Source organism: Delphinus delphis, chromosome 1 (assembly GCF_949987515.2).
Source record: "Delphinus delphis chromosome 1, mDelDel1.2, whole genome shotgun sequence".
NCBI classification, from domain to species: Eukaryota; Metazoa; Chordata; class Mammalia; order Artiodactyla; family Delphinidae; genus Delphinus; species Delphinus delphis.
The window spans coordinates 37,380,061-37,396,059 of NC_082683.1; the positions used below are offsets into that span (position 1 = coordinate 37,380,061).

The 15,999-nt window shown below is 38.8% G+C and overlaps 1 protein-coding gene across 3 annotated transcripts in view; it reads right to left on the bottom strand.

Moving 5' to 3' along the window:
• Positions 1-15,999, bottom strand: part of GPBP1L1 (GC-rich promoter binding protein 1 like 1) — a 56,918-nt gene that overhangs the window by 40,470 nt on the left and 449 nt on the right. Inside the window, exon 1 of one of the 3 annotated variants that reach the window (XM_060021376.1) lies at positions 15,701-15,830. The exons of the other annotated variants lie outside the window; for them this stretch is intronic. The gene's annotated coding sequence lies outside the window, so the exon portion shown is untranslated. Of the gene's footprint in view, positions 1-15,700; positions 15,831-15,999 lie in introns of those variants that run through there. 3 annotated transcript variants of the gene reach the window in all.

The window sequence follows — 15,999 nt, forward strand, 5'->3', positions numbered from 1 at the left end:
ACGGCAAAGCCTCCCCACAAACATACATATTAAAGGCCTTGGTTATTTTGGCACTCTGCCCGTTCATATAAAATTTAAAACAAGCACGTCAAACTGGGGATATGAGGCCGTTATGACACTGCTTGGAATACCAATGAACCAATCTAGATCAATACAGGAGAATTTTTTTTTTTTTTTTTTTTTTTTGGTACACGGGCCTCTCACTGTTGTGGCCTCTCCCGTTGCAGAGCACAGGCTCCGGACGCGCAGGCTCAGCGGCCATGGCTCACAGGCCCAGCCACTCCGCGGCATGTGGGATCTTCCCGGACCGGGGCACGAACCCGTGTCCCCTGCATCGGCAGGCGGACTCTCAACCACTGCGCCACCAGGGAAGCCCCAGGAGAATGTTTTTATGATAAATTTTCTAAATCATGAGCATGGTCAATATCCGACTTAAGTATTCTTTAACATCTTTGAATAAAATTTAAAATATTTCTCCCTAAAGACCTTACATACTTTTTTTCGTAGGCTTACTCCTAAATACTTTATTTTTTTATGCGATTGTGTCATTTCCTTTAAATGATAATACTGTTTACTATTGGTATAAATCACATCAAGCCATTTTGCTAAACTCTTAGGAATTCTACTAATTTGTAGATTCCACAAATAATGACAAAGAAACTCTTTTCGAACATGTTAACTTTTCAGTGCCTATCAGATATCTAAGTGGAGATGTTAAGTAGGCAGCCAGATATGAATTTACAGTTCATGGTAGAGGTATACACTAGAAACAGAAATTTCATTTAAATCCATGGACCTAGATGAGATCACCAAAGAAATGAATGTAGACAGAGAGGAACTTTGGTGTATTATAACTTTAGAAAGTGTGGGGACTCAAGCTAAGCAGCAGAAATGTATTTCAAGAAAGTAGGAATGACCAGCTATATCAAAGGCCATTAAATGAGATGGAAGACTGAGAACTGACCACTGGATTTAGCAACGTGGAAGTTCTCAGTGACCATGTTGGATAAGGGCAGTAGTGAGAGCCTGGTTTGGGGTGTTTAAAAGGAAGGAATTGTAGACTGCAAGTACAGAAAATTCTTTTGAAGAGTGTTGCTACAGAACCAAGAAATGGGGTAGTGTCTAGAAAGAGATGTGTGGTCAAAAGAAAGAACTGTTTTTGGTACACTGATGGGAATGACCCAGTAAAGAAGAAAAAACTGAAGCAGCTGATGATGCAGAAAACTGTTGAAACAATATTCTTAAGGAGGTGAAGAGGAGAGGGATCTGATGCATCAGCAGAGATCAGCTTTCAGTAGGTTTGCACATACTTTGTTTACGGTGACAGTTGGGAAGGTAGAGTACCTGAGTACTGCTGCAATGAGAGCTTAGAATGTCTATTCTGATTGCTTTTATCTTCTTAAAGTAAAAAGTCTTCAGCTAAGAGTGACAATGGGTAGGTGAGGCAAAGGAGGGAGTTACAGGTTTGAGGAGAGTTAGGGTATGAAATGGGAACTGCAGAGTCAATGAAAAAGGAGATATCGTAGTTTCCCAGCACAATAAGGGTTCACACTTGTAAGTTATCATGAATTTAAAGTGAGACTAGTCTGCAGAGTTCTGTAGTTTAAATTACTCAGTCCATCACTGTAACTCCCTCAACTCTGGCTCTTCTCTCCATGACCTGTACCCAACTCCCAAAAGTCCCACCTCAGTTAAATCCAACTGTTGCTTATGCCGTTCATCACCCATGAAGCTGATTGCAGTAGAAGAACACACAAAACCATGCTTCTAAACATTTCAGTTTTCTACAACAAAGAACCCTGACCAATATACTCTTAAAGGTCAGTAACTTATGACTCACCACCCACAATGGCTTACACTGTTTACATGTTCCTGGGCCAATCCTATCTTAAAATCCTTCTCCTGGTTTCCATGACATTACATCATTAGAGCAGTAGTTTGCAGACTTGGACTGCATCAACTATAAAATTTCAAAATATGTTTCAAGGGCTGATACAGGTTGGCAATTTTATTTGGATAAGTAGAACATTAAAAAATATATCCTAATACTATCATTTCATAAGAGAAAAGGCAATAATGCCGTAAAAGAAAATCTTGAGAAAAAGGACAACTCATGTTTGGAAGGAAGGAAGGAAGGGAAAGAGGAAAGTTGGCATCCTTATATTGATAATATTCACAAAGCGCCGGTATAATCTTTGTCAGGGAGCAGCAAGAGTGGCAACCATGGCATCAAGATATCCTGGTGGTCTTCTTACCCTTAATTACTTCTTTTCTCTTTTCTTTTGCTCTGTAAATATAATGGCTACCTAAAAGCTTTGATGCAGCACTTTTGTTTCTTTGGAATCTCTTCACCATCTCATTCATTTTCAGGTCTTCAGTTCTCACATGGAATTTCTACTTCATGAAGCATTAAATCATGCACATAACTATACTCAAGCATCCATCACAATGCATTATATTTACCTGTTTACATATTTATTTCCCCTATGCTTGGCAGGGATTAAATTAATAGCAAGTGGGGTAATCTCTTACTACAGACAGGATGACCAAAAGTAATAATTTCTTTTTTTTCCCTAAATTTTATTTATTTTTGGCTGCTTTGGGTCTTTGTTGCTGCGTGTGGACTTTTAGTTGTGGTGAGTGGGGGCTACTTTTCGTTGCGGTGCGCAGGCTTCTCATTGAGGTGGCTTCTCTTGCTGCACAGCACGGGCCCTAGAGCACGCGGGCTCAGTAGTTGGGGGCGCATGGGCTCTAGAGTGCAGGCTGAGTAGTTGTGGCGCTCGGGCATAGTTGCTCCGTGGCATGTGGGCTCTTCCTGGACCAGGGATCGAACCCATGTCCCCTGCGCTGGCAGGCGGATGCTTAACCACTGCGCCACCAGGGAAGTCCCAAGTAATAATTTCTTTAAGAGATGTTGACAACTCTATGAATTAGTATCTCCTTTAACTGTTCCTAAGAGCTCTCTTTGAACATTCTTTATTCCTTTAACTGCAGAGTCCAAGATTATTAACTCTGGATAAATTCAGATATTCACTGGCCCTAAAATTTCCTTTCCAAATCTCATGATTTGAAAAGAATATTACTTAGTTTTGTTTGTTTGTTTGTTTGTTTTTGCAGTACGCGGGCCTCTCACTGTTGTGGCCTCTCTCATTGCGGAGCACAGGCTCCGGATGCGCAGGCTCCGCGGCATGTGGGATCCTCCCGGACTGGGGCACAAACCCGCGTCCAAGCCCTATTACTTAGTTTTAAATGTCTATCACTCTCACTGCCTCTAAAGGACTGAGGAACCCTACAGTAATCTATACTCATTTCCTAACTGTGCATCAGTTTCCCTCCCAAGTCCTCAATAAGAACTCCAGGGTTACTGGTGCCTTGCTTAAGTTTATTTTTAACCTTCACACTGATACTTCATCACAGAAAAGAGCCCAAAGCCATATTCTACCTTGTTATTTATTTTAATTTCAGGAGATTAATGTGTACCTAAGAACTTCTAAAGGCTATGAAATTTGGTCACCTCTTTCAATGAACCAAAAGAGGATATAATATACCTTTAAGATTTCTTCCACTACAGTTCTTTCTGTTAAGAAAACATTACTCTGAATCACTCACAGACTCATACATACTTTTAAAACCTGAGTAAAATTATGGGATACTATTCCACACCTACCAAACTGGCAAAAACAAATCCTGAAACTATCAAGTGCTGATAAAAATATAAAGCAACAGGGAATTCTCATATATTGCTGGTGTGAGCGTAAACTTGTACAACCATTTTGGAAAACAGTTTGACAAATACAAAGTTCAAGCTGTGAAACCCCTATGACCCACCAATCTTTCTTTTTTGTTTTCTGAATTTCTTTTTAACATCTTTATTGTAGTATAATTGCTTTACAATGTTGTGTTAGTTTCTGCTGTATAACAAAGTGAATTAGCTATACGTATACATATATCCCCATATCCCCTCCCTCTTGCATCTCCCTCCCACCTTTCTTATCCCAGCCCTCTAGGTGGTCACAAAGCACTGAACTGATCTCCTGAGCTGATCTCCCTGTGCTATGTGGCTGCTTCCCACCAGCTAGCTATTTTATATTTGGTAGTATATATATGTCAATGCCACCCTCTCACTTTGTCCCAGCTTACCCTTCCCCATCCCCGTGTCCTCAAGTCCATTCTCTATGTCTGCATCTTTACTCCTGCCCTGCTCCTAGGTTCTTCAGAACCATTTTTTTTTTTTAGATTCCATATATATGTGTTAGCATATGGTATTTGTTTTTCTCTGACTTACTTCACTCTGTATGACAGACTCTAGGTCCATCCACCTCACTACAAATGACTCAATTTCATTTCTTTTTATGGCTGAGTAATATTCCATTGTATATATGTGCCATATCTTCTTTATCCATTCATCTGTCAATGGACACTTAGGTTGCTTCCATGTCCTGGCTATTGTAACTAGTGCTGCAATGAACATTGTGGTACATAACTCTTTTTGAATTATGGTTTTCTCAGGGTATATGTCCAGTAGTGGGACTGCTGTGACCCACCAATCTTAAAAATACATGAAGGTAAGACAAAATATATAAGAATGTTTGCTACAGAATTGTATACAGTAGACAAAAAACTAAATTACCTAAATGTCCACCAATAGACTGATTAAATTGTGGTATATGTGTACAATGCTGTACAGCAGGAAATAATTACATTAGATATATGTATAAGCAAAATGGGTGACTCTCACAAAGCAGAATAAAAAAGTTGTAAAAATTGAAAACTATATGATACCATATAAGGTTTCAAAAAATGAATAACAATATTAGTTTTGGGATATAGTCATATAAAGCAAAATTATTTAAAAATGCAAGTGTATTATCAATACCAAATTCTGGATGAAAGACACAAAGACATGCAATTAAAAAGGAATATATAAAGGGCTTCAATTCTGCACACTGGCATAAGGATAGACATAGAGATTAATGGAGCAGAACCAAGAATCCAGAAATAAAACTAGTAAGTATGGCCAACTGATTTTCAACAAAGAAGCCGAGATATATCAATGGGAAAAAAATGGTCTTTCTTTTCAAAAGATGGTGCCACGATCACTGGATGTCCACTCGCAACAACAAAGAATGTGGACCATATCTTACACCACACACACAAATTAACTCCAAGTGGATCAAAGGCCTTAGTGTAACAGCTAAAGTAAACACAGGAGTGATTTTAGCTTAGGCAACAGTAAATTAGACTTCATCGTCAAAATAAAACGTTTGTGATCCGAAGGACACCATGAAGGAAGTGAAAGGACAACCCATACTAAGAGAAAAGATCTGCACATCGTATATCTGATAAGGGAACTGTATTCAAAATAAAATCACAATGAGATATCACCTCACACCTGTTAGAATAGCTATTATCAAAAAGACAAGAAATAAGTACTGGCGAGGATGTAGAGAAAAGGGAATCCCTGTGCACTGTTGGTGTGAATGTAAACTGGTGCAGCCACTAGGCGAAACAGTATGGAGATTTCTCAAAAATTTAAAAATAGAATTAACATATGATCCAGCAATTCTACTTCAGGGTGTTTATCCAAAGGAAAGGAAAACACTAACTTGAAAAGATATATGCACTCCCACGTTCACTGAAACATTATTAGAATAGCCAAGATATAGGAAGTGTCCACTGATGGATAAATGGATAAAGAAAATGTGGTGTGTATGTACACATACACACACAGACACACACACACTGGAATATTATTCAGCCATAAGAAAGAATGAATTCTTGCCATTTGCAATAATATGGATGAACACTGAGGGTACTATACTAAGTGAAATAAGACAGAGAAAGACAAAACACCATATGATCTCATTTATATGTGCAATCTAAAAAAACACCAAGCTCATTAACAGAGAAGAGACTGGTGGTTGCCAGAGGTGGGGTGGGGTGGGCTTAATAGGTGAAGGGGGGGTCAAAAGGTACAAACTTCCGGTTATAAAATAAATAAGCTATGAGGATGTAAGGTGTAGCATGGTGACTATAGTTAATTATACTGTAGTGGATATTTCAAAGTTGCTAAGAGAGAAGTTCTTAAAAGTTCTTATCACAAGAAAAAAAATTTCTGTAACTATATGGCGACACATGTTAACAAGACTTACTGTGTTGATTATTTTACAATATATGCTATAATTATCAAATTATTATCATATACACCTGAAACTAATAAGATGTATGTTGATTACAACTCAATTAAAAAAAATAACCTGTACAATTCAAGAATAAAAAGATAACCCAATTAAAAAGTGGGCAAAGGGACTTCCCCAGTGGCGCAGTGGTTAAGAATCCACCTGCCAATGCAGGGGACACGGGTTCAAGTCCTGGTTCAGGAAGATTCCACATGCCGCAGAGCAACAAGGCCTGTGAGTCACAGCTACTGAGCCTGCGCTCTAGAGGCTGCGAGCCACAACTACTGAGGCCCACGTGCCTAGAGCCCGCGCTCCATAACAAGAGAAGCCACCGCAATGAGACGCCCGCGTACCGCAATGAAGAGTAGCCCCCGCTTGCGGCAACTAGAGAAAGCCCACGTGCAGGAACGAAGACCCAACACAGCAACAATAAATAAATAAATAAATAAATAAATAAAGTGGGCAAAGGAACAGACATTTCTCTCAAGATACACAACAGACCAATAAGTACAGGAAAAGATGCTTAACATCATTAGCCATGAGGGAAATGCAAATCAAACCCACAATAAGATACCATTTCACACCCACTAGGATGGTTATAATCAAAAGGCAGACAATAACAGGTGCTGCTGAGGATGTGGAGAAAATGACACCATCATACACTGACTACTGGTGGGAATGTATAATGATAAGATCACTTCAGAAAATAGTTTCTTAAAAAGTTAACCCTATGACCCAGCAATTCTACTCCTAGAAAGATCCGAGAAAGATGTAAACATACATCCACACAAAAACTTAGACATGAATGTTCACAGCAGCATTATTTTTTATTTATTCATTTATTTGGCTGCACTGTGTCTTAGTTGCGGCGTGCGGGATCTTCCTTGTGGCACAAGGGATCTAGTTCCCTGACTGGGGATCGAACCTGGGCCCCCTGCATTGGGAGCATGGAGTCTTAACCACTGTGTCCACCAGGGAAGTCCCAGCAGCATTATTAATAACAGCTGCAAAGAGGTAACAATCCAAATGCCCATCAACTGATGAAGGGAAAAACAAAATGTGGTATAACCATACAACAAAATATTATGTGGCAAAAAAAAAGTACCGAAACATACTAAAACAGGTATGAACATTAAAAGCATTATGCTAAGTGAAGGAAGCCAGACACAAAAGACCACATACCGTATAATTCTATTTATAGGTAATGTCCAGAATAGGCAAATCCACAGAGACAGAAAGGAGATTAATGGCTGCCTAGGGTTGAGGAGGTGAGTGCTAACGGTTATGACATTTCTTTTTGGGGTGATGAAAATGTTCTAAAACTAGATAGTAGCAATGGTTGTACAACTCTGTGAATAAACTAAAAAAAAAAAAACCATTAAATTGTACATGTAAAGTGGGTGAATTTTATGTTATGTAAATTCTATCTCAATAAAGCTGTCTTTAAAAAAATTAGGCCAATGACTGGTAAGAAACTGGGAACGCAGTACAAAGTAGCACCACCCAAATTAATTTCTTGCTGCAAGGGGGGAAATCTTACTGTTTAATGTATGGACCCAGCTATTACTACCTTAATCCAAGGATCAACCTTAGCATTACTAAAGTAGGTCAACCACGTATTATGTGCTTTATGACATGATGCAAAATGAGATAGAATTATGATGTATTCTCGCCAAAGTATTTACATATAAATCCATCAAGCTTTTAGCTGTAAACTTTAGAGAAAAATAAATACATGAACGAAAGGAACGAACTAAGAGATACCACAAGAATGCAACTGTACAGAAGCATTCTCAGGATAACCAGTCCAGTCTCAAAGTCAGTGTCACTGAAAAATAAGGACTAAGCTAGATTAAAGAGACAAAAAGAGGGCTCCCCTGGTGGCGCAGTGGTTAAGAATCCACCTGCCAATACAGGGGACATGGGTTTGAGCCCTGGTCCGGGAAGATCCCACATGCTGTGGAGCAACTAAGCCCATGCGCCACAACAACTGAGCCTGCGCTCTAGAACCTGTGAGCCACAACTACTGAAGCCTGTGCACCTAGAGGCAATGCTCCACGATGAGAGAAGCCACCGCAAAGAGAAGCCCGCGCACAACAACGAAGAGTAGCCCCTGATCACTGCAAATAGAGAAAGCCTGCGCACAGCAACGACTGACCCAAAGCAGCCAAAAAAAAAAAAAAAAAAAAGAGACAAAAAGAAATTAAACAAGTGGGATTGATTGATTGATTGATTGCTGCGAGGCTTGCGGGATCTTAGTTCCCGAACCAGGGATTGAGTCCGGGCCATGCAGTGAAAGCACTGAGTTCTAACCACTGGACTGCCAGGGAATTCCCCAAACAAAGTGTTATATGTGAAAAGGTCCTAGTTTAGATACTATCAACAGTTTGGATAGCCAGCCTGTGGTAACAAACATTTTTCTGGATCAGCTGGGGAAATTTGAATAATAGAACCTGCATACTAGAGGAAATGAACATGGACTGTAGGCATCACTGGACAAAAAAAGCCAAGTTGTAAACTGATCTCATTTTCGTAAAATAAAAATAAAAGCCTACACATATGTGCTTAGAGAAAGATCTGGGGAAAAAATGCACCAAAAGTTGTTAACAGTGATGACTTCTGAATGATAGGAATGTCAAGTTTTTATTTTCGCATATCTGTATACTCTAATTATCTACACATCACAACACTGTTTTTGTAATAATAAAAGAATTACTTAAAGACAGAATTACATGGGGAGCTTTAATAAACTAATGGTGCCCAGGGCTTACCTCAGATATATTTTAAAAAGTTGAGAACTACTGCTTTTAAGAATTGGGAGTGGATAAAAGGAAAAATTCTTCTCTAAGTTTGTCTTTAAAAAAGACATTCATGTAAGTGTTTTTACTTCATGAGTTAGGAGATCACCCTAAACAGAGGCAGTAACTAAATCTTTTAGAAGGAGCAAATTATATTAGTCAATTTTACAAATCAGGGCCCTTGGTTGAAAAAAATAAACTGTATTTAGGTAGATTAAGCAGAAAAGGAAATTTATCAGTAGGATATTGGGAGTTCAAAAAATGAATGACTTGTCAAACCTGTAAAAATTCAAGTAAAGCTAAGCAGTCAAAACCACCAACCAAGGTCACATCACAGGAAGTCTCTCAGGAAACTGCCCACTAGCTAGCTCTGCCACTGCCACCAGACAATAGAATTAATTCTAAACTATCCTTGCTCCTTTGTATCTCTCTCACTCCAGATTCAAGTCCCCAGTCAAGTGTATTTGATAGGCACAGCTTGGGGCACAGCTACCAGGGGCAGAAAGCATATGTGTGCATGCATACAGGTTACGAGTTACGTGTCCTTTCCAGCTTCCTCTCCCACTAAGATTCACAAAAAGGCAATACTGGAACAGGCTTAAAATGGTAAACAGACAAAAGAAACAACAAAGGATAACCTTAAAGCCCAATTAGTAGAATGTCCAACACAGGAATCTTGCCAGTCTTCCCATTAGTAATAAACTTTAATCATTGTGCTTTCTTCCAAGTCATTTTCAGAAAACATTTTGAAAATGAATTCAGTTTCAAAAAACATTTCCTGAAACTAATTTCATAAAGTATAAAATTTTTGAAGACTAAAATTTATAAACTTTCTCAGGTAGTTATCGCCTTTCCAATATTTTGTCATTTAAAGGGGACAAGCACCTGCTGCAACCATACCTATCCCACTAACAGAAATGAAATTTACTTAAATCACAACAGTTCCAAATAAGCATAGTATGTTACAAAAGTACATTTATCACCTGATGCAAACTGACACATTAAATTCTGGCTGTGAGATTCAGATAACTAAGTGGATTAGATTTATGAAAAGTATCTGAAACTATACGATTTTAAAAACAGCAAAAATGTTTTTTATAGTATTTGCTCCAAAAGTCACTACTATCTGGGACTTCCCTGGCGGTCCAGTGGTTAGGACTCCATGCTCTCAATGCGGAGGGCCCGGGTTCAATCCCTGGTTAGGAAACTAAAATCCCACAAACCGAGTGGCATGTCCGCATCCCCCCCCCCCCCCCGCACAAAAATCAAAAGTCACTGTATCAACTACACTACAGACAAGTCATTCAAGTAGTGATAACTTTTATCAAATATCTGCAGCTGTGCTGACTGTGAAAGCCTTCAATTTCCTATGAATATAAGTAAATAGGCTATTTGTCACTTTTAAAAAACTATACTGTCTTTTATAATTGAAACATTTAATAGTAATGACTACTATATTACGAAACCTATGTTTTACTTCAAGCACATTTTACTTACAAGCATATCTAAAAATCTCTTCTCAAGAATAAACTGTGCTTCTAATCCAAACATTACTTTTAAGTTAGAAGAGCAGACTCTGGATCTAGTTGGCTCTGCCATGTACTAGCTGTGTGACTTTGGAGAAGTCACTTCACCTCTTTTTTTCTTGGCGGGGGGGGGGGATCAATTCCCATACTTTATGTAGCTGCCAACAGAAAAGTAAATCCTCTCTCCAGGAAATCAATGTCATTCAGAGCCTCTAAAATTTTCCATACACAACGTTGGGCACCTCTTTTTGCTTCAAATCATTACCTGTAATTTGGAGATTGTTGGAAAGTTGATGATTAAATGAGTGAATATATGCAAAGTGTTAAGAATAGTGCCTGGATATTTTTCCCAGGGAAAACAAAAAAATCCAAGTGTCTGGTCTATAGTGAGTACTCCATAAGTGTTAAGAATAAAATGCTTATTAATAGTTGGGGGGTGGGGGGATAAACAACAGGTAAAAAAAATGCAGTTTTGAGAAATTTTCTGACCAAATACGCTGAGGAAACTATTCACTAGTAACCAAAACAAGAAAACAAAACCACTACAAACCCAGCATACTTAACTCAATTTTATAATACAACAAATATATACTATGTAGAAAAAAAAAGGACAGGAAACAAACTACCTAGAAAAGTTAACACTGAATTGGGCACAGGACCAAACCGAACACTCCATTTTACAAGCAGACTGAAGGAGGATAAATAACTCATACAATTATTCTATGCTGCTCAATAGAGAAATTGTGAGAAAATGATATAGATGAGAATCACTGAACAAACCAGAAAAAAAAAAACTACCAATTTACTGGAAATCAGGAAAATCTAGAATGTGGGAAACTGCAGGACAAATGACCTGGTTTCTTCAACAAAGTGCAAGGAAAAAAAAACAGAAGAAACATACAAACTAAGAGGCTTGAAAGAATATCAGTCAACTACCATGTGTGGGACCTGGATCCTGATTCAAATAAACAAGAGACGTCAACAGAAAATATCTAGAAAAGGAAAAACAAAAACCTAAAAGTCCACGTCCAACAATCTGTTCAGATTTCACAGAATTTCACTCAACTGGTAAAAGGATGTTCATTAAAGACAATTTCAAACAATTTACTTGACAATTATGAAGTGCTTACAATGGACAGGCATTGTATTAAAAACTCTACAAATATTATTTCATTTGTTTACCACAGAAACCCTATGAGAAGGTACTATTATCCCCATTTAACAGAGAAAGAAACAGGCAGAAATCTTACTAAAACTCCACCAAGGTCTCAAAGCTGTAAGTGGCAACGCAGAGGTTCAAACCCAGGCTATAATGCTGCTGCCCTTAATTATCGTACCGTGCTATCTCTCTACCATGATGTGGTGAAAACCCAGCTTTGGAATCGGAGAAAGTTGAGTTCCCACATCTCACTATGTTATATAAACCACTTAACTTCTTGGATCCTCTGTACACCCACTTATAGAAGGGTTAATATCAAGTATGTTAAACAAGTGTTTTAAGGAATAATGTTTGGACTCTGTTACAAGTCTCTAGCTTATGAAGCCCACAATAAATGGTTCCCACTATCCTTCCACCATACCTGGTAAGATTAATTAAAAAGCACAGTTAATAATTCATAAACACATAGCTGGAACACTGGAATAGCTCTACCTTTTAATTAACTAACCAAAGAACCCCCAAACCAACTTTTCAACATACTTGTAAACTTCAAGGATAGCAGTAATTCAGAAGAGAACTTTTTTATATAATGAAATTTAAACATATAATCAAGCAGAAACAGGAGTCTGCAATATAAAGAATAGCCAAACTTAAATTAATTCAATTTTTTCTTTAAAAAAAAAAACAAACAACAAACTTGTTCAACATAAACAGACCTGCTGCTCAGAAAAGTGCACTAAAACTTTGTTCATGCTGGTGATTCTCTAGTCTGACATCTGACTGATATATGGCAAAGTAGTTTTATTACAGAAAAGGAAGGTAAGCTTAATGAGTATGTTAAAAAATCAACTCCCTTAAGAATGATAGCTTTCTGTGTTGTTATCCTGTGAATATTTTTGTGCTTATCTGTTAAACTACTAAGTTCTGGGGGTGGGGCAGGAATGTTTTATAGTCATCTAGGTATTCCTACTCCTTAACAGGCAGGAACAACAGTACAATAGTACAGCCTCTAGCATTTCTTATAAGAAACTTTCTTAAAAGAAGTTTGAACCATTTTGTCTGAAAAATAATTTTTCCAACCGATCAATTAAAGGCTGATTATCATTATTTATTTTAAAAATGATTTATTTATTTATTTATTTTTGGCCGCCCTATGTGGGATGCAGAATCTTAGTTCCCCAACCAGAGATCGAAGCCACGCCCCCTGCAATGGAAGTGTAGTCTTAACCACTGGACCGCCAGGAAGTCCCAAAGGCTCCTTATTTGCTTTAGTAAAGAAAAACAACTATTAGACTCCTTTAAATATTTGCCTCGTATATTTTAAACCACCTACAAAAATTCAATTTACATAACATTAGCAATATTTTACCTCATTAGTTAAGATATATACCTGTGGACAAAAGTTGTTCAGCTCATCTCACTGAACTATTTTTCAAGTTTGATTATAGCCAGTTTTGTTTTGAGCAGAAATAAAAATCAGAGCCTGATTTTGAAGTGACTTGGTCAGCTAGCTCTCAGCATAACCACATATCAAATTGCAGACAATGGCAACTATAGTCAGTTATGAAGTAGCATGTTTTCTATGTATCAACTAGATATCCCATCCCACCCATTATTTGAAAAACCATAAATACATACACCAAAATTTGCCTTTTCCATGAACTACTTTTTCAGTTGGGATATTTATAAAACTGTTGTGTCTCACCTTTCCAATAGTCTTATTTTTATTTTCATGGTTAAAGGTAGCAACCATAATGGTTAAGCACAGTGACTTGGAAACAGATTGCTTAGGTTTAAATACAGGGTCTGTGACCTACTAGCTGGATGAATCTCTGAACTTATTTTCCTTAACTAAAAAATGGGGATAAAACAGTATCTATCTGACGGAAATAAACAAGTTAATAAATATAAAGCACTTCGAGCAACTGTCAGCCTCTGGTACATTAGAGTTATTACTAAGTGCATATACACTGAATCATAAAACAAAGATATGCAATCTGCTGAAGTATGATGCAGAATTGTAGGTTTTATCTTTAAGCATTTAAAAATGAATTATAAGCAGAAATGTGTCCCAGATTTCTTGTCATTCCAAACTTATTAAAATGGTTGCATGTGCTCTCCTCAGCCAAGCTACTAAACAGCCACTGACGAGAAAACTGGTAAGATGGAATTCATTCAAAAGAAAAATGGCTTCCTAACACCCTACCACCACCACCAAATTTCAAGAGCTCTGATAAGATACTATTCAGAATCAACTGAAAGAATACTTATATCAATATGTACAAACTGTTTTGAGTATCCTGAAAAAAAATCAGAGTAAGGTCTCACCCAAGTTTACAGGTCCAGTAGTCAACAACAGCAAAACACAAAGCAACTGACTTGTAATTTCTATAAAGCACTTTTGTCCTGTAAAACCACCAAAATAATTTAAGAACAACAAATCCTAGGGGAGTTGACAAAAGTACACTTTTGTATTGAAAGAATGTAGAAAGGTAAATTGAAACTGACTCCCTAGGGAAGGAAGATGACACTTTATTTTACTATTAATTCCAAACTTCTCATTCACAATTAGCATTTTATTATTTTATCTTTTAGACAGATTGAAACTCAAGCATCTTCCCAAATACTGAAGTTAACTGTTTTTGGTTTCCATTCTATGCCTTTTTGTTTTCTATTAAACTTCTGGATCTAAAGGTTTAAAAAAAAAAAAAAGTCAGCAAACAAAAAGACAGTCTTTTGTTTGAAAGGGTACAACAATCAGACACTCCAAATCTAAAATGTTTTCACTTGTTGTCTTACACTTTTCTAATAAATGTCCCAAACTTAACAGCACTCTGATTCTCTTTCAAGCATTACACATAAAAGACCTTAGAAAAGGCCAGCAATGACCAAACTATAAATCTAAGTGTACTGAAGACTACCAATCACTTTACTTTTGGAAGGGATTTACAAAGAATGTGACTTCTATTACTAAACTAAAACATGAGCCACCATAAACTTTGTTTATTCCAGATAAGCTATAAATATCAAAGTTAAGAGCAAGTATTTCAACAAATATGGCAAACCAATCTCAAAGCACGAACTTGGCTGATAAAATTAACACCACAGCACAATTTCAAAACTATAAGCAACTACCAAAAAAAAACCACCCAAACCGCACCCACTCTTATGTAAACTTTCGGAGTAAGCAAACTACTTTAGCCTCACCTTTGTTTTCACCTAGCGAAGACTCTTCAACATAAGACACAAACCGCAAAAAGATGAAAGATCCAGCTGTTGTCCCCGTAGGAAAAACAACTAAGAATTTAAGACATGTTAACGTATTTAAGTTACCAAGCTCAGGGCACTTCCCCAAGCTACAGCCATTTTAGATTCAGCCTTTCTTTTGAATTTCACGGGGGTGGGGAGAGGTAGATGTAAAACAGAAAAAAATCCTCACTAAAACACTTCAAGATCGACCAGCCTTTTTTGTTTCCAGGGAGGGAGGAGTCAGTAGGTGCTGGATAGACAATCTAAATCAACGAAAACACCTCGCTACCAGGGGGAACCGGAACGCTGGGAACAGGCGTGGGGGGTTAAAGCTCTTCTTTTCCCCTCAGATACCCCACATTTGACTTACACGCTTTTTTCCCTTAGACTTTCCATCATTGGAAAACAAAAGCCCTTGGCTCTAATTCAAGAAGGAGAAAAAACCCGTAAACCAAGCTATTCAACCACCAACAAGCCGGAACGCCTGGAGAGGAGCCAGAGAGCCGCAGGTGAGCGTTCCGACCCGAAGACCAAAGTTGAACTAGGAGCGCTCCGGCAGAGTCGCGGCGACGCTCATGTGCAAAGCTCCACGCGCGGAGGAAGGTGCCCCGTCCGAACCACACGACCCGTGAGCTCTGCTCCCGGTCCCCGGCCCAACCTACACCCAACCACCTGTGTGAGAGCCTTCTTCAACTTGTTTCAACAGCCGGCCCGTCAGGCACCGGGCGGAGCCCTGCGCCGGACAACTCAAGATCCCCTACCGCCCCGTCGTCCGGAACTCCCACTCACCGGGCAGCGGCGGGGCTACAGCTAGGGACCAGTCGCGGCGTCTGAGGGTGCGTCCCCAGCTTCCTGATCCGGCGGAGGTGTAGAGCCCACAACCATAACAAAGCTCTTCCCAAAATGGCTGCCCGGCCCACACGGCCAGGAGGGGCAGAGCGGGTGGAGGGGGAGGAGCGACGACCAGTCCGGCCCTCCCCTAATCTGACCCCGCCTCACACACGCCCACCCTCTCGCACCGCCCACAAGGGCGCACGCGCACGCGCGTGAGCCCTATTCTGGTGACCCGCCCGACGCCCCAAGCTGCC